The following is a 23,547-nucleotide window of genomic DNA, read 5'->3' on the forward strand; positions in this document are numbered from 1 at the left end:
TTGCTCTTATTTATATTCATGTCAAATACCCTGTTTCATTGATTTTTTTTTTTTTTTTTTTACTGTGATCATCTACTGACAGGTTAAGCAAATGTTCTGAGTTGTGCAGACAAAAAGACAATTTTTGTGTTTCTCAAACAGTTTATGGTGAATTAACTTTGTGTACAACACAGTACTGTAATACCCCAAGCACACCCATCCCCTCTCATCCCCTCTCTCTCCCTCTCTCTCTGTCTCTCTCTCTCTGTTTCTCTCTCTCTCTCTCTCTCTCTCTCTCTCTCTCTCTCTCTCTCTCTCACACACACACACACACACACACACACAAGCAGCACAATTCTTTTAAGATGTTTAGAGTTTTCAGGAAGTAGCAGACTTGTTTGGTTTAGCTCAGTTCAGCATCTCTGAAGTTTCAAGGCAATCTCTCTGTGTGTAACTTCTTGTAGAAATATTGTTCCCTGAAACAAACTATGGGGAAAGCTGTTTTAGATTATGCTTACAGAATATTTGTGATTCATCCAACTATCCGTGGAAATTGTTAATGTGTCATTGGAATAGATTTTTATAATAATGATTTGAAAAGTCTGCAGTAACTTTCTCACCAATTTAAGGCATTTTCTGGTATTGAAACCTCTCTCCTATTCTAGTCCCCTAATGGTTCTTTCTGAGAGTCAGTAGGAAGTTAGAGATGATGGTGAGGCTGGATGAGTTTGGGGTTCTAGAAATTTTTCCTCTTCTAAAAATATGAGGGAGTTGAACTGAACTATTTCTAAGATCTTTTGGAGCTTGAAACTTGATGTCGTAGTGACCTAACTCTGTGACTGACAGATTAATGATGAAGAAAAGTCACACTTTCTATGTGCTTTACTTCCTTCATTATTATTTCAGTATCCAACTAGCTCAAAAAAAATACCATAGATTAAAGAAGACGGAACACATAAAACCACTGACAAAACAACCACAACAGGAGAACATTTGTTGATTATTTTACTTAAGCTTTACAGTGCCCCTTGTTGTGGCTAGTTACCAGTAATTCCCATATTACAGTTGAGACTGAATCTCTAGAACTTTATGTAAGCTGCTCTATAGCTTACACCTAGAAATGGAACAATTGGGATATACATCCAGGTCAGGGGAATTTCAGTTTCATTTCTGTTTCATGTTACTATGCTGATATTAGCATAGAAACAACAGATTTTAAGTTGAATGAGAGGAAGGAAATGGAAGACAGTGACATTTTGAAAGAATGAAAAATGCTACAGAGAACTTGCATGTAGGCACTCACACTACTGACCCCTCAGGTAAGACCATGGTAAATAGAAAACCATTTAACTTAGGATATATTTTCAGAAAGTCGAAATTATGGTTAAAATATTGAGCTGAGCATCTAATTTGTATTCCAGCATTCAAATTATAAGAGCATACTTTTAATTTTCATTTTTAATATTCATACTTTCATGTATTATGTAAACTATCTTAATATTTGGGAAACCACACATGTCATAGGAGAAGAAAAAAAATGGTGCCATGGCTTTTATTGAATTCTGGAGAAGTATGGACTGTTAATATGACACTAAGACCACTTTGAAGGTGAGAGGGTTGTTGAGCTGCAGAAATTTAATGTATGATGAAGTGAAAACAATTTTACCAAAAAAAAAAAAAAAAAAAAGCTTGTTCTTAGGCCTTTTTTCAACATTTTAATTCAAAGATATAAATGCTGCCTTACTGTAGAAGACACAGCATTTTTTAGCATTTCTTTAAAGAAATTACCTATAAATTTCCTCTGAATAAGAAGCCTTTTAAAATTTGATCAGTAATGCTGCAACTTTTCAGAGCAAAAAAAAAAAAGAGCACTTATTTCAGGAATGATGAGGAACTAGAGAACAAAAAGCATTTTTCACTGAGATGTTATTTGTGTTGCTAAGGAAGACATAAAGGTCATGGTGGAGTGTGATTAAAGGGTTAAAATAAACGAGAAGAATTTTTTTTTAAACCCAGAGGGAGAAGAAAGCCACAAGAAAATAGGTCCACTAATTAATGAGGAAGGGCATGAAATTAATGATGACTCTAAAATGGCTGAGTTATTGAACTCATTTTTTAAAATCTGCCTTTAACAAGAGAAATGAAGCAAAGAAATATAGACAATTAGGGAGTAATGAAGACATTGCAAAAATTGCTCTAACCAACATGAAGATAAGGGAATTCCTTACTTGGCAGTTGTTGGAAGATCCGTATCACCCTGAGTTATTTAGGGGATTGGCCAGCATATTTACTGAGCCATGCATATTTATTCTTAGAAAATGAAAGAATGTTAGCATATTGGAGAATATGGAGAGAACAGACTCTTGAGGGTACTAGAAACTTCTGCCCAGGAAGGTAACCATCAGTAAAATGTAGTATTGAATACCCTCGAAAAATATTAAGAATGGGAAACTGGCAGAGTGCCTTCAATATGAATAAAGCAGGCCGTATGAATTCATAGTTTTGCCATCACACACCCACAAAAGAAATTGGATGGCAAATAGCAAAAGTCAAACATTTGGACATTAGGTTCATTTCTAATTTGATGAGTCACCCATTTGTGCATGAAAAATTAATCACTCAAAGAAAGTTATTAAATCATGGTTTTGGAAATAGGTTAAAGTTCATCATGAGTGGTGAAACTATGTGGGAGATTATATAAATGACTAATGGGGTTCAGTATGGGTTAATATTGGTTCTGTTTTGTTTAAAGGATTTATTATTTATGATTAACAAAATTATTAATGAGTTGTTTAAAAGATTTTAAAATGATGTTATTCTCTTAAAGTCAGAGAAAATGTATAAAAACCACAAAGAGGCAAAAGTATCAAAACAGGACTATGAATATCGAAGGGGAGACCTAGGCTCAAAAGGGCAGTGGGTGGGGTGAGATAAGAGTTCTTAACCTAAGTAGACATTTCCCCAAAAAAGACATACAGATGACCAAGAAGCACATGGAAAGCTGCTCAACATCACTAATTATTAGAGAAATGCAAATCAAAACTACAGTGAAGTATCACCTCACACCAGTTAGGATGGGCATCATCAGAAAATCTACAAACAACAAATGCTGGAGAGGGTGTGGAGAAAAAGGAACCCTCTTGCACTGTTGGTGAGAATGTAAATTGATACAGCCACTATGGAGAACAGTAGGAAGGTTCCTTAAAAAACTAAAAATAGAATTCCCATATGACCCAGAAATCCAACTACTGGGCATATACCCAGAGAAAACCATAATTCAAAAAGATACATACACCCCAATGTTCATTGCAGCACTATTTACAATAGCCAGATCATGGAAGCAACCTAAATGCCCTTCGACAGACAAATGGATAAAGATGTGGTACACATATAAATGGAATATTACTCAGCCATAAAAAGGAACAAAATTGGGTCATTTGTAGAGACATGGATGGATCTAGAGACTGTCATACAGAGTGAGGTAAGTTAGAAAGAGAAAAACAAATATCATATATTAACGCATACATGTGGAACCTAGAAAAATGGTACAGATGAACAAGTTTGCAGGGCAGAAATAGAGACACAGATGTAGAGAGCAAATGTATGGACACCAAGTGGGGAGAGTGGTCGGGGAGGGGTGGGGTGGCAGTGGTGGGATGAATTGGGAGATGGGGATTGACATATATACACTAATATGTATAAAATAGATAACTAATAAGAACCTGCTGTATAAAAAATAAAATTCAAAAAAAGTATTCAAAAAAAGAGAAAGAACTCAAAGGCCTTAGCTCGAGAACTTATACACATCTTGCAGTTCAAATGAGAGAGAAGTCCGACAGTGTGATAGCAGTCCTGATGAAAGAGATCACTGCCCTTAGCTATCCTAAAATTTTCTCAATGCTGGAAAGACTAGTTGGTGTCTTTTCTCATCTAATCAGTAAGCAGCATGAAAAACATTGCATTCTGAAAACCGTAGATTTACAGCCATGCTGTGGGAAAGAAAAAGCAGAAATGAACACAAAAGCGCCTGAAGATGAGTGAGAAGGCCCTCAAAAATCAAACGACCCTGAGAACCTAAGTTAGCTCTGGGCTCTAGGCATTTTTGAGGAAATTTAAGGGAAATGCCCACGTTAGGAAGTGGTAAGATTAGGAAAAGGCGATGAAAAATCTTTTGATTGAGTTGGTACAAATGAATACGGATTAACAGAAAAATGTAAAATCAGAAAATTTGAAAAAATTTGAAAAAGCATAGAACAAGCACTGATGATTTAACATGGCAGAGGAGTAACTCATCAGGCATATCGTGAACACTTGATGCTGCATGGGAATACTAGGATGGGGCTGCAACGACTTAACCCAACAGAGTGACTTGGTGAGCCTCTTCTAGTTCACTCATGAGATAAAAGGGTATTCTGGCTGCCCAGTTCAAGTCTCTACTATTGATGAAAACCCACTGCTTCTCAAAGAGGACACACTATATATTTTCCTTCTTTTATATATAGTCGAAGCACTTCTTCAGTGTTAATGAGAGCTCTGTGCTGTCAAACACTTGCAGTGTCTGACACACTGACCATTATCACTGCCACTTACATCACCCCTCCAGGGCAGGCATTGTTATCTAGGCATCACAAATAAGGAGAGTGACAGCCCCTTTAAGTAGCATTCCCGGTGTTGCTCTGCATGGAGGTGGTGCGGCTGGACAACAAACCCAGGTAATAGGCTCCCCAAGCCTTTCTCCTGCTCCACCCACTGCTCCACACCAAGACTGACAAAGTGCAGAATATTCTGTTCCTCTCACTCTCTATAAAATCTGTGGTTTCATCATTCTGACATTGTCCTCAATTGAAAGGAACTGAAATGGGTTCTTGTCAGAGTCAGTGATCTCAATTGGAAGAGCCCAGAGGGATTGCTCATAATGAAGACATTTCATTCTCCTGAAAGGTCTATGTCATACTGGTCCAGCGGTCGTAATTCTCACCCTGGCCTTTGATGACCTGCCCTTGGTTCAAGGCATTTTCAGTAGTTCTGTACACACAGCCACTGTCTGCATCTCCCACTGCATGATGGTTGAAGTTTCTGTGCTAAACAGCTATGTTTTCCCTGAATGAAACTCAGCAAGAGAGATAAGGGAGTTTTTGTTTGTATCCTTTGCACCGCAGGTCTATATACACATTATAATACACAGGCACCTCATCTTCACAGCCTATGATTTCAGATTCTTAATTCGAGGTTTTGGGGGTTTGAACCAGGTATCTAATTATTCAGAACATTCAGGACTTCGATGATGTCGTCAGGTTCCCTAGAAGTTGTGTCCTCTTGAGCATAGCTTCAAATGAGAATATAATGTTAACAAACCAAGTAGTTAATTCACTCATTTTTCCCTAAAATCATTCTGCATACATGTGCTGAGCTCTGACAGTATATCAGGAGCTATATCTAGCCTGGGACACAGCACAAAGGCAGCTGTCACTGGGCATCCTCATCCTCTAACTGGTGAGTTATAAGGCATTTCACAACACCTTCCCATTATCTGTCAAAACATTAAAGTTCACTGGTGACTTACCTATTATATAAAGTAAATTCAAGGTTTTCCTTTCAATAATGTAATTTTCACTCCCATGATTCTAATACACTGTCTTAAATGTGGAAGTAATTGCATTATCGAGATAGAATGAGAAATAGCTTGCAATGTTGAATACTCCCTGGGGAGTATGTTGCATAAGTGAACTTTGTGGTTAAAACAGAAAAATAGTAAAGTTGAAAAAGACTGGTTATTGGAAACAAACATGTATATGGATGACAATGCAACCACAGCGATCTGTTATACAAAGCACTATTGGAGCACAGAGTACATTGCACAAAGTTTACCACAGAAGGTAGAATTGGAAACAGTTCGTGAAAAGGGAATCAGAACAGCAAACCCTACCAGTTCAGTACCCTCGGGCAGGGAAATGGATTGGTGTTACGGGTATAAGCAGTGGTTTTGTCTGAATGGAACACAACGTTTGTGAGTAAAGCCCTGGAATACACCAAGCTGGGACGGGTGTCTGAGGACACTTAAAATCATGTTAAGCATATTTGGACTGCATGGTATAGTCATTGTCAAGGCCACATAACAACCATAGGAAAGCTCAAGATATCATCATTTTCACAAGACTTGCTTTTAATCTGCAATTATAAGCTAGGTCATCTGGGCAGAGCGGCTTCTGGGTTCTCTGGGAGTCAGCTCTCAAGTCTGGGCATTGTAAGTCCCAGACCTTAGATTGGCTCTACATCTGGCACTGTTGAGTCTAATTTGCCACCATGTCCATCATTCACTGCCTGAAGTATAAACTCCCCCACCTTCTATCGTCCTCAGCACCATCAGCTGAAACCACTCTAGATGCTCTGCCCCACCCAAAGCCTTTGATGTCCTCTCCAACTCTCATATACTCTTCTGTGGCCCTGAGGCTTCAGCTCCTTCGTTAGAAAGTTCTCATAGGTTCTTAACTCCTTCTCTGAGTGTATTTGCATTAACTGAAATAGGGCTTTTACTCAGTTACTTTCCCAAGCTGCACATCTAACCTATCTTAGAGGAAGCATTTTGTCATGGCCCAGGTTTCTAAAGTACACAGGAGCAGGTTCTGGATTTTTAAGCAGGTTACATTTAGCCCAGGTGAGAAAATCAGGGAAGCCAGTGGGGAACAATCTGTTTAGGAAGGCCTACGCAGACAGAGAGGCTCTAGAAATGAAGAAATCAGATATTCTATAAGAGCAATCATAGTAAACACACATGAATCCTAATCGCTCTAATCGCTAGTCATTACTGCTCTTCTTTTCCACGATCCCAAGACTTCTGTATGAAGTCAGTACTTAGGAAGGTTTATCTTGACAGACAAAGGGAAAAAACTATTAATACACTATAAAATCTGCTAAGTGAACTATAAATAAAATGTTATGCGAACACAGGGGGAAGAAAATGGTTTGCAAAACCGCTGGTTTGCTTCCAAAGAGGTCCCGTTTGAACACTGAACCCTCATAGTATTGGGTTTTGTGCTATAGTTATAGGGAATTCCCACCAATTCCCCAATGTGCTAAAATGTGTGTTATTCCTTCTATTTTATCTGAAATGTCCTTGGCCATCCAAGATTTTTACTCACTTGTCTAACCCCTACTCACTTGTAGACTTACTAAGATGTTACCTATTTCTGACAGCCTGACCTGATTCACCAACTGGAGATTATTTGCCCCTACTATGAGGTCACATACAATTCGTACTTTCCCTCGTTTTAGTTCATGTCATGCTATACTGTCCTCATTTGTTCCATGATCCTTGATTACCAACACCTGGAACAGTGCTTGGCATCGTCAGTTCTCATAAATATTTGTTGAATGCCTCAGTTAGTTGAACAAACAAATGATTGAATGGATGAATGGATAAATAAGATGGATATATAGATATTTGTTTCTGGCTTTTGAGTGTGAGTCATACCACAGAGAAAGTTATTGTGTGTGAAAAGAATGAAGTCAAGAGAACTCAGTCTCTGATCGAGAGAAACATACTAAAGTCATACTCTCTCTATTCTTGCATTCATTCAAATATTTACTAAATGCCTAGCTGTGTCAAAAGTGACCCATAATTTTAAAACATATATTCAGACACTTATTGGATACCTACAACCTATATAACAGAGTATCCTTGTTTCTTTGTTCCAATAATTTAATTGTGGTTTGTCATATATTTTAGAAGCTAATAATGAGCTAAACCCTTAAACAAAACTGCTGGTTGTAAATATAGGACATGTGTTCAAAAGCTTGAAAACTATTTTTTTTTCTTTTCTTTCAAAGGAATTTTAAAACAAGGGAATAATTGTTCAACTAGGCCCAACATGTACTTTTTCTGAAAAATTAACCTGCATATGCATATACAAAATAAGTGATTACACTTGAATCGGGAAATTTGCTGCTGTTCTGTGTGTAGATCTCACTGGTAGTGTGGTGATCAGTATTCACATCAGCTACAGACTTGGGCTTAAGGTAAAACTCTGCCTACACAGGATGTTATATAAGCTCCATCATACACTGAGAGCTATAAGAGTTGAAATATTCTGTTTTAGTCAAGAGATTTTTAAAAAGTCAAGGGGAAACTGGACACATGGAAAGAGCAACACATTTTACATTTTAAACTCAGAGCTGAGTTCCTGGATATCTAATCAAACAAAATAAATAGTCTTGAAGGTGGAAAAGAGTTTCTAGATGGAAAAATGATCCCTGAATATACTGGACTCCATTTCTCATAAATCCCATGCCTTATTGGTACCAGGGCCATCACTCTCCCTGAATTTGGAGTTGATTCACTACCAGTCCACAGGTGACTCACTGATAACACTTGCTATACTTACCAAGGTATGGAAACAAGCAGTTTTCATCCACGGAAACATGTAAATATCTAGGGGAATTTATAGAATGCCTTTATCCATACAGGGACAAAAAGAAAGAGGAACAAAAATAGAAAGAATACTTGTAAAACTATGAATATAGGTGTTGAGATCTATAGCCTGAGGTAGACTTGGATTATCACTACTTATAAATTAGATGGTATTCTCCACTCCAACTAGAATGAATTTCCAGCTTTTGTTTCCATGTATATCTTCCAGTAAGACGCCTCTTACTATGGGCTGGGTTGCACGTATTAAACCTTTAATTGTCTTCAGCTAATTTCATGAAATACATTTTGCTGCCTCCTCTGGGGACCGTGCTTAATTTCAATAGCTCTTCTGAGTTTCTAAAGTGACATGTAGCGAACTAAATCCTGTGTGGATCAAGAAAATTTTAAAGATGCCATGATGTCTGGTAGTACAATGCAATCAGGATCTAGAATGTTTATAGCCTTTCTCAAGAGTAGAATTGAGTAAGACAAAACTAAAATGTGCCCATACAATATTACAATCCTGTCCTAGTTCATCTCCCCCTCATCACCATAACAACACATATCCCAGGCACCTAGGACATCATCAGCATGTACGAGAAAATGAGCCTTCCTTTGTGATCTTCACTTTCAATGTGTACATGTTTGTCTCCGGAGGTCTCATATTCTTTTTCTTGAGAGGTTTTGGCAGATTAGATCATCATGTACCTACCCAGGATCAGGGAAAATTATCCAGATGGAGCTAGGTATTCCCAACATTTTGACATCATGCATGTTACTTCCTTCCCTTCTATACAGACTAAATAGACCAGAACAAAACCCCAAAATTAAAGAAAAAATATTGTATATTCATCTGTATAGCTGAAAGGCAGTGGAAAGTGAGCTATGTTAATATCTAGGGAAAAGGCAATCCAGACCAAAGAAATCAAGAACGCATGACTCTTAAGATGAGCGAGTACCAGGAATATTTGACAAATAGTGACGAAACTTATGGTGGAGAGAAGAGAGAGCAGAGGATGAGAGGAAGCAGAGGCTACAGCCTCTAGGAACATGAGGTCTTTGTGAGGATTTTGATAATTGCTCTGAGTGACATGAGAACCCATTGAAGCATTTTTTTTTAATTGAGGTGAAACTCTCATACTTAAAATTATCCATTTTAAAGTGAACAATTCAGTGGCATTTAGTGTATTACAATTTTGTGCAACCACCACATCTAATTCCAAACATTTTCATCAATTCAAACTAAAACCCGCTACACAGGGAAAAAATGGTGGCTTAAAAAAAAGAAAATCTACCACGGTACCATTGAAGTGGAGATATTGAGACCATGTTAACTTATATGCACCTAAAGTTTAGGAGAGAAGCCTGGGCTGGAGAATGAATGTAGATTGATGGAATAGAGAATCCTTCCGAAGATTGAGCCCTGATGTTGTCCACAAATTAAAAACCAAAGCAACAAGGAAAAATAGCATTAGATGAATTAGATGGATCTATCAGTGAGATAGGAGGAGACCAAGAGAAAGTGGTGTCCAAGAACTGGTGCGTGAAATACACCAAAAATGACTGTGCATTTGTTGATTGTGTCGTAATGACTTTTCTGACAGTTAAGTATCTTTGAAGTTATCTGTCTAGTTTGTAATGGTGACTATTTTCTCTCTAGCCTTAGGCTAAGAGAGGGGCAATAGTTTATGTGAATACCAAAATTCTTCTTGTATTAAGCTCATTAAAAGATCTGAACTTCCATTAATATCCAGGAAAACTAGGCCAGCAGTTGTCTGCAATGCTAATGGGAGCTATGAATTTGAATATTCATTGAAGTAATAAGGCCATGTGTTTTAAACACAGGTAAAACTCAGTGGTGAGGGCAATTGAAAGACATTCATTTTATAACCATGATGAAACACATAACATTTATTAAACATCTTTTTATACATAAAATTGTTCTAGGTCCTCACAGTTATGTGAAATTGAATGAAGCACTTGATCATGTTTTTCAAATGGATTGCCATTTAAATAAGACAACATAGATGAGATAATACATTTTATAAAATGCTAATGGTAAGGGAAGAGTGATCATGTAAAGCATGGAAAGATATACTTAGCAATAGAGTACAGGAAAGAAGGCATAGAAAAGAGCAAGACCCTTACCAATTAGTAATATCTATAAACAAATCTCTTAGTCTAGGAAAAACTTCAGCTACCACTTAACGGCTCTTACAATGTGCAGGGCACCTTTCTAAGTACGTACGTATCAAGTTACTTAATCCTCATAGCAACCAATAAGGTAGGAAACATTTTTGTGCCTGCCCCACATCCACCCAGCCCACTTGTTTTCACTGCATTCTGCCAGCACCTCCCCACGAATGCATGCTCTGGTGGCTTTCTGCTTTTCTATCTTTCAGCCTAAAGCCTTATTAGCCACCCAACCAGGATACAGATGCCACTTGGGAGTAACCCCTCAGCTTCCTCCCTCTAGAGGGATCTTTTTGAAGAAGCATTCCACATGGTTCCTTGGACAATTCCGAGGGTCATGGAGCTTTAGTTTAGGGTCACAGATGCCCCTTTCCTTGTCTTCATCCTTACTGTTTCATTATCCTATCTTCCTCACTCTTCTTTCTGCAGTTACCTCCCCAATAGAATATCTGCACCCAAATCTATGCCTCAGGCATTGTTTGTGGAGAATCTAAACTAAGACAGGAACAAATTGCCCCTCGCTTTAATAGATAGAAAAATGAGGTTATAAAAATTTAAGAATTTGAACAAAATCATCTACAGAAATGATTAGAATCCAGATTGGCCTCTGATCTTCCAGCATTAAGCGGAACCGAATCTATCAAAATCAAGGTTTTCATTATTTCACTGTTATAGATAAATAAAATATTTATAGACTCAACTTGAAATTCTGTGATTCTAAGTTATAATTCTTATGCATGAAAGAAGGAAAGAAATATTTCCTTGATAAGAATTTAAGGCCTAGAACACTGAATATTCTGAAAAATATTCAGAATATTAAAAAAACTATTCTGAGAGCAGAAAGCTCTCTTATTTCTCTACTATTCTCAAAATAAATTACTAAGGAAATATCCTCATATTTTAATCTCTGAATGTTTATTTCAATATATAATGCATTGAAAGATGCTATTTTTAGGATTTTTTTAAACGTATTCTTTGTGTACTCTGACTCTTGATTAAGGTACTTCCTCCCAGATTTCTGGGGACTTCGATGACAATTATAGCCTACATTTGCATGGCATTTTACTGTTTGAGTGCTTGCACATATGTTATCTCATTTAACTGTTGGAGCAACTTTATGAGGTACATGGACTCATTTACAGATGAGGAAACTTAATTGCAGTGATTACATCTTGCCCACACTAATGTACTTCATATTTGGCAGAACCAGGTAATGAATGAATCCACATCTTTTTGTATTCCGAGGCAAGGTTTTGTCTACTGCAGCATAGCTATTTATGAAGTTTTTGACTACAGCCAGTGTTGAGGAAAGCAGTAAAGAGTTAACTGTCTAATATCACATGATATCGCTTGTATGTGGAATCTAAAAAAAAAAAAAAGATACAAATGAACTTATTTACAAAATAGAAATAGGCCCACAGACTTAGAAAATGAATTTATAGTTACCGGGGGAGAAGGGATAGATTGGGAGTTTGGGATTGACATGTACACACTGCTATATTAAAAATAGATAACCAACAAGGACTTACTCTAATAAATAAATTAATTAATTAAATTAAATGTTCAAAGGAAAAAAAAATTAAAAGAATGAACTGCCTGGGTGAGTCATATGGAAAGGAGTTTAAGTGAGTTTATAAATAGCTGCTTCCCATGAATTGGTATGTTTTATTTTCTGCATTTCCAAAGCCCACACAGATGCATGAAGAAGATTGGTTCTAATAGAAGTTATAGAAAAGAAACATAACGTTGTAGTACCATGTACTCAAGATTTAGAACGTGAGAGAAATAAGCAGTTATTCATCTCTTCCACTGGTAATTCCTACCATGTATATTTCTTCAATTCCTTGACCCTCTGTTTATTTTTAAAGTAGTGCTGATAATGCTATATCAGATAAACACATGACGGAAATTACCTTTAACCACAAAACAGAGTCAAATCATTAATTGCTGTGTGGTTACGTTTTGCTAATTTCAAGATGCTGGCTCACAACATACTTGAAAAGGAGAAGACAAGAATCTATGTATGAGTAGTTAGCATTTGCCCTTTCTAAAAAGCCAGGGAAAGCAGTTTTTTATTAGTCTTTTCAATCTGAGCAGTTGCAGAGGGCAAGATTTTCTGTGCTCTTCATCTCTTCACCCCACCTGAGAAGTAATAAATCCCTTAAATCTGTATAATATTTTCATGTGGTCTTAACAAGTCAACAATTCCTAGCTCTTATACCTGATCTACACTATCACAGGCTCTGTTCTGATCTGTTGACACCATGTCTCCTTCCTCTCAACACATTGTTGATACTTTTTCTTTACTGTGGTAAAAAAATGCATAGCCTAAAATTTATCATCTTAACCACTTCTAAATTTACAGTTCAATAGTGTGTTCAGTACATTTACATTGTTGGGCAACTGTCACCACCATCCATCCCCATAACTCTTTTTATTCTGCAAAACGGACACTACCTATTAAACAATAACACCCCATTCTCCCCTCCCACCGCCCCCTGGCAACCATTATTCTGCTTTCCGTCTCTTTGAATTGGACTACTCTAAGAACCTCGTATAAAGTGGAATTATACAGTACTTGTCTTTTTGTGTCTGGCTTGTTTCACTTGGCATCATGTCCTCAAGATTCATCCATATTATAGCATGCATCAGAATTCCTTTCAGTTTCTAAGACAGACAAATATTCCATTGTATGTATGTACAGCATTTTGTTTATCCATTTATCCATTGATTGACACTTGGGTAGCTTCAGCTTCTTTGCTACTGCAAATAGTGATGCTCTGGACATGAGTGTGCAAATATCTCTTTGAGATTTTGCTTTCAATTCTTTTGGATATAGAAGTGAAATTGCTGAATCATATGATAGTTCTCTTTTTAAATTTTTGACGAAACTCCATACTGTTTTCCATAGTGGTTGCACAATTTTTTATTCCCATCAACAGTATATAAGAGTTACAGTTTTTCTACATCCTCACCAACACTGGTTATTTCCTGTTTTTTGGGGTTTTTTTTAATGTAGCTATTCTCATAGGTGTGAAGTAATATCTCATTTTTGTTTTAATTTGTATTTCCCTAATGATTAGTGATGTTGAGCATCTTTTCATGATTTTTGGTCATTTGTACATCATCTGTGGAGAAATGTCTATTCAAGCCCTTTGCCCATTTAAAAAAATATGGACTACTTCATGAATTTTCATGTCATTCTCACACATCATCTATGCTACTCTTCTTTTTATTTTTCCAATTTTAATACATCTGCTGCCAAAGCAAGCACCTAAGTTGTTGATTCTTAATGAGAATTTTCAGTGTTTCATTAACATATTTTCCTCTTCTCAACAAACCACCATCCCCTCCATTATTCACCTACTCCCAACATTTTCTCCATGAAAATGTAGAAGAAAATTTGTGTATATTCTTAAAACTTATTTCTTGCTCATGTTCAAGTCATCAGAACTCATTTCTTTATTCCACTGGTAGTCTTTAAGTTGTTTTTTTGTTTTGTTTTGTACTTGTTCGTGTCACTAGGTTTGGGGAGAGGAAAATTTTAAGGTCTAGCTTAACTCCATCACCTTAAACGGCCTGATCAAGGTGGAGATGAATAAGGAGCAGTATTTCAACCTGGTATCTAAAGGGGACATAAATCTTGTTCTTTGTGTTTTTTTCATTTTAATCAGAAGTTCTTAATTTTTTCAACATTGATATAAAAATCATTTATGCTTACACTGCAACCAACATAAATCATTAACACGAAAGAATACTAAGCAACCTTAGTCAATATCACTTCCTTCTATGAAGCTCAGTGGGAATGGAAGAATGCAATTTATCAACAATCAGACGTGTCACAGACATTTAGCCAGGACCTCTTCCCAGCGTTTACTTTCCTCCACACTGGCCTTTATGGTTTTAGGACAAATCAAGTCCTTTCCATCCCAAGAACTTAGCCCACCTTGTTCCTTGTCATCATTTCATCCTTTTCACTGAGGTCTTAGCTTAATGCCATCTCCTCGGAGGGACCTTCTTGATACCTAACTCGATGGTGCTGCCTTCTGACACTCCCTTTCTACCACTGCATCCACTTTATTTTCTTCACAGCACAAATCACTTTCTGGACTTATTAATTACTTACATGTTTGCTTATTTATTGTTACCCACCACCACCACCCATTCAAATATATGTCCTATAATTGCCATGGCCTGTTTCTCAGTGCCTGAAACAGTGCCTGATTAATAGCATATTTGAATAAATATATGTTGAATGAGTACACGGTGACAGTGTCAGTCAACAAACTTCTCTTTTTTTCTGTAAAAGGCCAGATAGTAAATATTTCAGGCTTTGCAGGCCATATGGGGTCTGTTGTAACTGCTCAACTCTGCCACAATAGTACAAAAGCAGCCATAGGCAATACACCAATAAATAAGCATGATTATGTTGCAATGCTATTTTATTTGTGGAAACAGAGGATGAGCTGGATTTGGCCTCTGTATCAAAGTGTGCTGACTGCTGGAGTAGGTCATTTGTTGACAACTCTGGTGTCAGAGCATACTTAGATGTTGATTCAGATGCTAGTGTTTGCCAAAAGAATTATTAGTAATCATGAAGAGCCAAAGATAAAATTGGATTTACTTTAAAAATATAGACAATAATTTAAGTAAACATTAAGAGGAATACTAGCCTTAAAGATAACATGTTGGTGGAAGGAAATGTTTGAAATCATCTTTAGTGTCCGGCGGTGGTCCTCACACTTGAGTGTACATCGTTAGAATCAGCAGTGATTGCTGCACTGCACTCACAGAGTTACTGATATAGTCAGTCTGGGGTGGTGGCTGAGAATTTGTGTTTCTGTTTAGTGCTAGGTAATGCTGCTGCTGGTGGGATAGGGGCTGGAAAGTGGAGAGGAGATATGTGTTAATAAGTGGTTGAGATGCTTTAGGTGAGACATTAAGGCCTGCATGATGGTAGGGGCTGTGGGAATCATAAGGGCACAAATGAAAGGGAATTATGCAGAAGAGTAGAATAAATAGGGATTAAAGATCAGTTGTGTATACAGATAAGGGAAAAATAGGAACCATATGAATATAACATTGTTAGCTGGGGAAACTAGGTAAATGATTAATGTATTACTTGAAATGAGGAATTTGAATAGTAGGTTTGAAGGAAAGACCATAAGTTCCTATTTTAATATGCTGTGTTTGTGGTACCTATATCATCCATGTGGAGATGCCTAGGAGGCTTTTGGAAATATGGGTGAAGCTCAGGAATGAAAGCTAGGACCACAAAATATACTTTTGGTAGCAATCAGCAAATGAATGGTCACTGAACCCACAGAAGAAGATGAAATAGTCCTTAGGGAATGTGTAGAACAAGAAGAGAGAAAGTCTCAGGAATTCTAAACTATGCCAGGCTAACTGCATTTTCTTTAACAGAAGTACTAGACTGCAGTCTTACAGCTGCACTTGATTAGGCACGGCACTTGACAGTATATTTCCTGATATTATATTGGATAAATGAACCACTCACTTTGACAATGTATGGCATTAATACATGGTTTCAAGAAGGTAGATAAAAGATGCTGACACAAGAGCAGAGCAAGTGGAGGATGACTAATGGTGTACGAGCAGTCTCTCCCCTCATCTGCATCCCATTGATATAGATATGCCAGGATGGATAAATTGATGCTTTTTAAAACAAACTGGAGGAAATATGCTGAATGAGAGAATATTCATGATGAGGTGAAGTGAAAGGTTAAACCTTATCTTACCAGGAGAATTTTCAAAAAACAAATAAGTCTAGGTCTTCATTAAAAAAAAAAGATAACAAAAAAGAAGATAAGAAAGGAGGAAGAATAAAACAAAGAACAGATGGCGGTAACATATATCAAGACTAAGATGGGAAGCATAAATTCAGATTTATGTAATCTTATTAAGTGTAAATGGACCAAACCTTCCAATTAAAAGGCAGAGAACTTCAGACAGGATTAAAGAAATAGAGACTGAACCCTATGCTATCAATGTGGTAAGTTGAAAACAAAAGGATAGAAAAAGATACGACACGCACATTATAACAGTAAGAAACATATTAGACAAAGAAGACTTTAGGACAAGAGTTGTCATCCAAAAATAAGTTGAGACATTCTATGGTGATAAAAAGAGCAGTTTACCAGAAAGATATACTAATATTAAATGTGAGCATACCTAGTAAGAGAGCCTCAATATACACGTGGCAAAAACATTTCAGCCTCACAGGGAGAAATAGAAAAATCCACAAACCCGATATCTCTGGCTTGTGCTGGTATCTCTGAGACGATGGATTTCAGAGGGCTGAAAGAAGCTAAAACCTGGATCCACCTTCTACTTAAACCAACTGCTGCTGCCACGTTGCAGAGCTGTTGCTGATGTGTTGCTTACAGGAACCATAAGGCAACCAAGGAGCTAATCTCTACTTCTTCTGCCTAGCGCCCTTACTGGCACACAACAGCAGGAAGCCACCTTAAAAGGAAAAATATAATTGTTGATTCCCAGCCCCAACATCAGAGAGGACTCTAGAGGATGGGTGGGTTTTGAACTGAACAACAGTAGTTTAATAAGTGGCATAATGCTTTCTGGTCTATTACTTTTATGGATATCCTTGTATATTGCCCCAGTTCTGGTAACTGGGAACTAATAATAGTGACTAACATTATTACACAGGGCATTTGCAATTAAAAAAATCAATGACTTCTCAAATGAAATTCCATGAGTCCAGATCTCTAATTGGTAACATGATTAGGACTGTGGTTACACTAGAAAGAGGCTCTTGCATTGCTTTTGCCAGAGATGACAGTTGGCTTGGAAAAGCTAAAATGTGTGATTACTCATCATCTCATTCAAGGTAACATCTTCTGCTGTTTGACTTGAATTCTGCTCATCTCAGGAGCTAGTTTTGTCCAAATGTCCAATTTCTACTTCACTCCTGAACAATGTAGTTGCTGGGGAAAGTTCCATATCCAAGATAATTATATTTTCCAAGTATTGACAAAGTAGATAGGTTCTCCTTAACAGGTGTTCCATTTATTTATTGCTGTTAAACAAACTACTTTCAAATAATAACAATTTTATTAAGTCACACGATTTTGTGGGCTGGGAATTTGGGCATGGCTCAGAGGAGCAATTCTTCTGCTCCTTGTGGTATTGAGGTATCAGTTAAACTCAGTGCTGTTTAACTGACAGTTGGGTTTGTCTGGAAGGTCCAAGATGGCTTCAGTCATATGGCTGTTGTCTTCAAGGCTGATCTCAGATGAAATTTCTCCCTATGATGGAGTCATAGGGATTCTTCATGTTATTTCTCCAGCAGGATAATGGGACATTTTACTGGTGCTCAGGTCCCAAGAGACCAAGAGAGAAGCTACCAGTGGTCTTAAAGTTTAGACTCAGAAATGGCATAGAGTCACCTCTGCCAAAATCATTACAAAGGAAAGATTATTTCCTGTGTCTTGCATGGGAGGTGCTTTTGTAAATGAGGCACCTTGCCACATGCCTAAGCATGCAGGTAGAATTAATCAGATTAGCGTATGTTGATAAAAAGATTAATGAGGCATTCTTGAGCAAGTCAGCATTTTCAGAAACAGAAACCAAATAGAAACTAAAGCTTGGAAGCATGAAGTTCTGCTTCTCTGATAATTTCATTTCAAACAATAGGAAAAATAAGTTACATTGCCCGTGTGCCCAGACAGTTTCTCAAACAGTGTTCTAAAATTATAGCTTAATTTGGAGATCGCAAAGTTGAGCACAGCCATACGTGAAACTCCACATGGATGCAATCAGGGGAAAGACTATTCAGTCATATGTTTAGATTTTGTGCCTTTCCCTCAACAATGCAGAGAATGTGTGATCTTTTTAAGCAACAGTATACTCATAATCTAATTGGGGCTGCAAAATCTTAAGTCTTTTACCTTCTATCTAGAGTGTATCCACCACCCTCCCTTTGACTTGCAACACCCTTAACTTGTTCCTTGTATCAGCTCACTAAACCCTCCTGATGTATCCCCATCTTTCTTTTAAGAGGCATATTATTATCATTATTATTACTTTGCTTTGGTAGGAGGTGGGGAAGTAGTCTTCATTATGTAAAACATGATATACAAATCTATGTGGAGTGCTTCTAAAAGTAACACGTCTGCCAAGTTCTCTAGCAACTTTACCAGTGTATAATTAAGTATTCACTTAAACTATAGTTTATGTTTGTGTGAAGGGAGAGTGTGGAACTCAGAAATAGAAGTTGTTGTGGTTTTTTTTTTCTGTATTTTAAAATTATATGTTAGATTCTAGTTTTGACAGCTGTGACTTTTAAAGTAACAAAACTGGATTTTCAGTTCTAGTAACAGGGTGGCTGAGATGACTGGAGAAACGGTATTGATACGGGACACCTAAAAAGTCCTAGATGAAATGTATGATCTAGAGTAAAATAAGACAACCTTCAGAGGCTAGAGACTGAAAGAAAAAGCGAATGTAGAAGAGTACTGAGAATTGATTATGGCATATTTCCTGGAGCATTTGATTATCTCTGATGGCTTAGAGGTGAATATTTAAGTCTGTGCTTTTGTGGTAGAGTGGACATAAAGCCTTCATTCTGTTTTCATAAGGGAACATCTCAACAGAATTTCAGTCATTTGAAATTTGTTGAAACTTGCTTTGTGGCTCAGCATATTCTTAAGTTTTGTAAATGTTTTATGTGTGCTTGAAATAAATGTATTCTGCAGTTTTGAGGTGTGCTGAGCCCATCAATTACATTTATTCATGTTGCTCAACTCCAGTACATGACTTTTTTTGCATTTGTTGAGTTACTAATAGATGTATATTAAAATTATTTACTATGGTCGGATGGAGAAATGCAAAGAAGTACAATGAAACTTGCAGGAATGATAGATATGTTCATCGTTGTGATTGTAGTGATGGTCTCAATTGTGTATACATAGGTTAAAACTTATCAAATGGTATATTTTTAATATGCCAAATTTCTTATATGTACACTATATCTCAGTTAAGGTCTTAGAATGAGCCATTATATTTCACCACGTAACAAAGTAAGTGAGAAAAAGCACAGTATCATCTCAATAGATACAGAAAATCATTTGATGAAATTCATTCTTGAAAGAAGGTATTAGTGTATTAGCAGAGTGAAGTAAGTCAGAAAGAGAAGAAAAACAAATACCATATGCTAACACACATATATGAAATCTAAAATATATATATAGTTCTGAAGAATCTAGGACAGAAATAAAGATGCAGACGTAGAGAATGGACTTGAGGACACGGGCAGGGGGAAGGGTAAGCTGTGACAAAGTGAGAGAGTGGCATGGACATACATACACTACCAAACGTAAAATAGATAGATAGTGGGAAGCAGCCGCATAGTACAGGGAGATCAGCTCGGTGCTTTGTGACCACCTAGAGGGGTGGGATAGGGAGGGTGGGAGGGAGGGAGACACAAGAGGGAGGAGATACGGGGATATTTGTATACGTATAGCTGATTCACTTTGTTATACAGCAGAAAATAACACAACACTGTAACGCAATTATACTCCAATAAAGATGTTAAAAAAAAGGTATTAGTGTATTAGAACTTGATAGAACATTTCTTAATATATTGTAGAAAATAGTGTACATACACACACACACAAACTATGGAAATTATGATATTCCATGGTGAAGTATTCAAAAACTTCCTCAGTGGAATGAGAATGAGTTAAGGTCACCTTCTATTTCTACATATATTAAACACAGTACTTTTAAACCTAGATTCAGTTGAATCTATACACAAACTAGTGGTTCAGTATGTATTGACAGGTAAATATAAAAGTACCTAAGTAAAGGGTCAGACAAATGTATCTCTAAGAATACTTCCAATGTCTAGCAAACTTTCTGAACTATGACTCTTGAGAGGACTATGCTTTAATGTCCTAAATCATCCATTATGTTAATGAATGAACTTCTATGCATCTAGACAGGCACTAGTTTTGCACCATTCTTAGGAGAACTTAAAAATCTGTCACTCAAATCATTTTTTGTTCTCAGGTTCAGATAAAGAATTCTGGCTGAGCGAGACTAATAGCGGCCATAGTTCAAGATTCTGTTAAATTTGTGCAGATGTCTTAGTACTATATGTCTGGGTATAGAGCAGTGGTTATGTTTAGTGATCTTCATAGTTGACCTTTTGAAGAATTTTCTTAATGGCAGACAGAACATAGTGTGCTGACACCTAAAATGAATAAAATAGCTATTGACCACTTCATTAAATTATATTAACTATAAATTTAATAACTGTCCTTAAGAATATCTATAACTGTTTCCTTTAACAAGTGTTTCTCTAGTTCTCCTTCACCTGCTCAAAAAGTCTTGGACATTTTTCACTGCCTTTAGTGAGTTTTGTCAGCATGAAAGAAACTTTATAAGGTTCTGCTCAAATGCAACAATCATTACTTGTTATTTTTCAATTTAATTTCAGTATAAATTAACTTATCTCTGTGCAAGTAGCTTTAAAGCTAATAACCCTAGAAAGGATTAAGATTAGAAAGTAATGCTGTCAGTGACAGAGCCCATTAACAGCCTTTATCACTACAAGCTGATGAACTACATCTAGGATAATTGGCCTAATTATAATACATTTGTTTCTTTAGCCAGGTATTCTTTGCTTCGCTCTCTACTAATTACTTATGGGCTCAGTTTGGCCAATTAAATTTCTCTTCCCACTCTATCCCTTTCTAAGATTGATAGCATATAGCTCAGATGTCAGTATACTTATGCTCATGATAGTTAAGAACTGAATTAAGGAGACAAGAAATAGAAAGGCAAAAAGAGATAGTTTTATCCTAAGGTGCAGGCCATAAAAACAGATATAGAGTGAATAATAATTCTTTTTGGGTTTCCACCTATTTCTTTTAAGTGGGGTTACTAAAAATCTATTTAAAACCTAACTATACCAGAGATTTCTGGTATATTCTAGTTGATTCATTTCCATAAAGCACTTTAGTTATTTTATTTTCATGACAAGTAACAGAAACACCCAACTAAAAGTGACTTAATGATTTTTTTTAAAGTTAAATTATTTTATATAAAAGGTAGGCAGGATCTTATTCTGCATTGCCAGTGCTGGTGCTGGCAGGTGCTGTTTTTGGACTCTCCCTCTCCCCTGCTAGAGTGGGGAGGCATGCCCCACTGAGAGCCCTGCCCACACCCATGAGCCACAGCAGTGAGCTGGACAAGAGCCCCACCCACCTGCACACACCACGGCACCTGGGCCCATGTACTCCACACAGGGGATGTCCCTTCAGTGCCCCATCTGGTGACCAGAGGGGATTGCATTTCTGGGCCCCATGGGACACCTCCTACACAAGCCCACTCCTTTAAGACTGGGAGGGGTAGCTAATTTGCCTAACACATAGAAACAAACACAGAGAGTCAAGCAAAATGAGGAGACAGAGGAACTTGTTCCAAACAAAAGAACAACACCTCAGAAAAAGATCTTAATGAAACAGAGATAAGGAATCTACCCGATAAAGGGTTTAAAGTAATGGTCAGTGGGGCTCACCAAACACTGGAGAAGAATGGATAAACACAGTGAGTACATCAGCAAAGAAATAGAAAGCATAAGGAAGTACCAAGCAGAAGTCACAGAGCTAAAGAATACAATAAATGAACTGAAAAATACACTAGAAAGTTTCAACAGCAGACTGGATGAGGCAGAACAACAAGCTGGAAGACAAAACAATGGAACTCATCAAGGCAGTGCAACAAATAGTAAAAAGAAGTTTTAAAAAGTGAAGGTACCTTAAAGGACCTTGGGACAAAGTCAAGTGAAACAACTTTTGTGTTATAGGGGCCCCAGAGAGAGAAGAAATAATGGCTGAAAATGTCACTAATCTGAAGAAGGAAATAGACATTCAGGTTCAGTAGTTGCAATTAAGATGAACCCAAAGGGAGCCACACCAAGACACAATATAATTAAAATGGTAAAAGTTAAAGAGAGAAATTTTGTAAGGCTACCATGGAAGATGTTTTGAAGGAGGTGTCATTAATGCAAAGGTGAAGATGTGAAGAATTAGAATTAGCCAGATATTTAGAAAGTCATGAAGGAGTAATGATACTAGACTTGCATTTGCACTCAAAACTGCAAATAATTGTAAAACTGGAAAAACGATTTGAGACAATTGTTTGCAGACTTTAGACAGTAGGTAACTCAGATCTGTCGTAATTGAGATAAAAGAAATACACAAGTTAATCCCCTAACTCTAACAGGCCTATTGGAATGGGTCTTCTGTGGGCTGAGAACTGAACAGAGATATCAAATATTGCATAATGTTGCATCTAGGAATAAGTTTTTTTACCATAAAAATAATAAAACAAATTTTACAAAAATAAAAGAATCTGCCAATAATTTATCTGTTCACCAGAAGAAAAACTATCACCCTGTAAAGAAAAATAGATACTCCAAACTCTTTACAATGTAGCATTCATAATTTTCAACATACAACTAAAAGTATTATATATGAAAAGAATAGGAAAAATGGCCAATACTTAATTTTTTAAAAGTCATTAGAATTGACTCCAATATAACACAAATGTTGGAAATAACTTCAGTAGCTTTAAAGCAGCTGATAAACATATGTTTAGCATTTTAAAGGAAAAGAAGATTGTAATTGGTGATCAGAGGGGAAACTTACAAGAGAAATTTTAAGGTGAAATAAAAACTCTGGAAATGAAAGTACAAGAATTAAAATGTAAAATTCACTTAATTTGCTTAACAGGAGTTTGTAAAGGTCAGAAAAAAGAGACAGTAAGTTAGAAGACCACCTAAAGAACACAGAGAGAAAATATTGAAAACAAAATAAATGGAACACTGGTGATCAGTGTACAATATGAAGTGATCTAATGTAAATGTAACCAGAGTCCCAGAAAGAGAAGAGAGTTAATGAGGCAGGGAGGGAAAAAAAAAG

The 23,547-nt window shown here is 36.8% G+C and overlaps 1 non-coding gene across 1 annotated transcript; it reads right to left on the reverse strand.

Annotated features, from left to right (window-relative positions):
- Positions 1-13,746: 13,746 nt before the first annotated feature.
- LOC113610343 (U6 spliceosomal RNA) lies at positions 13,747-13,849 on the reverse strand. The gene has a single exon (XR_003429052.1). It is a non-coding gene; the product is annotated as a U6 spliceosomal RNA (small nuclear RNA).
- Positions 13,850-23,547: the final 9,698 nt, after the last annotated feature.

This window comes from Aethalodelphis obliquidens, unplaced genomic scaffold (assembly GCF_003676395.1).
Source record: "Aethalodelphis obliquidens isolate GAN/ISIS:26980383/991018 unplaced genomic scaffold, ASM367639v1 scaffold62, whole genome shotgun sequence".
Taxonomy (NCBI): Eukaryota; Metazoa; Chordata; class Mammalia; order Artiodactyla; family Delphinidae; genus Aethalodelphis; species Aethalodelphis obliquidens.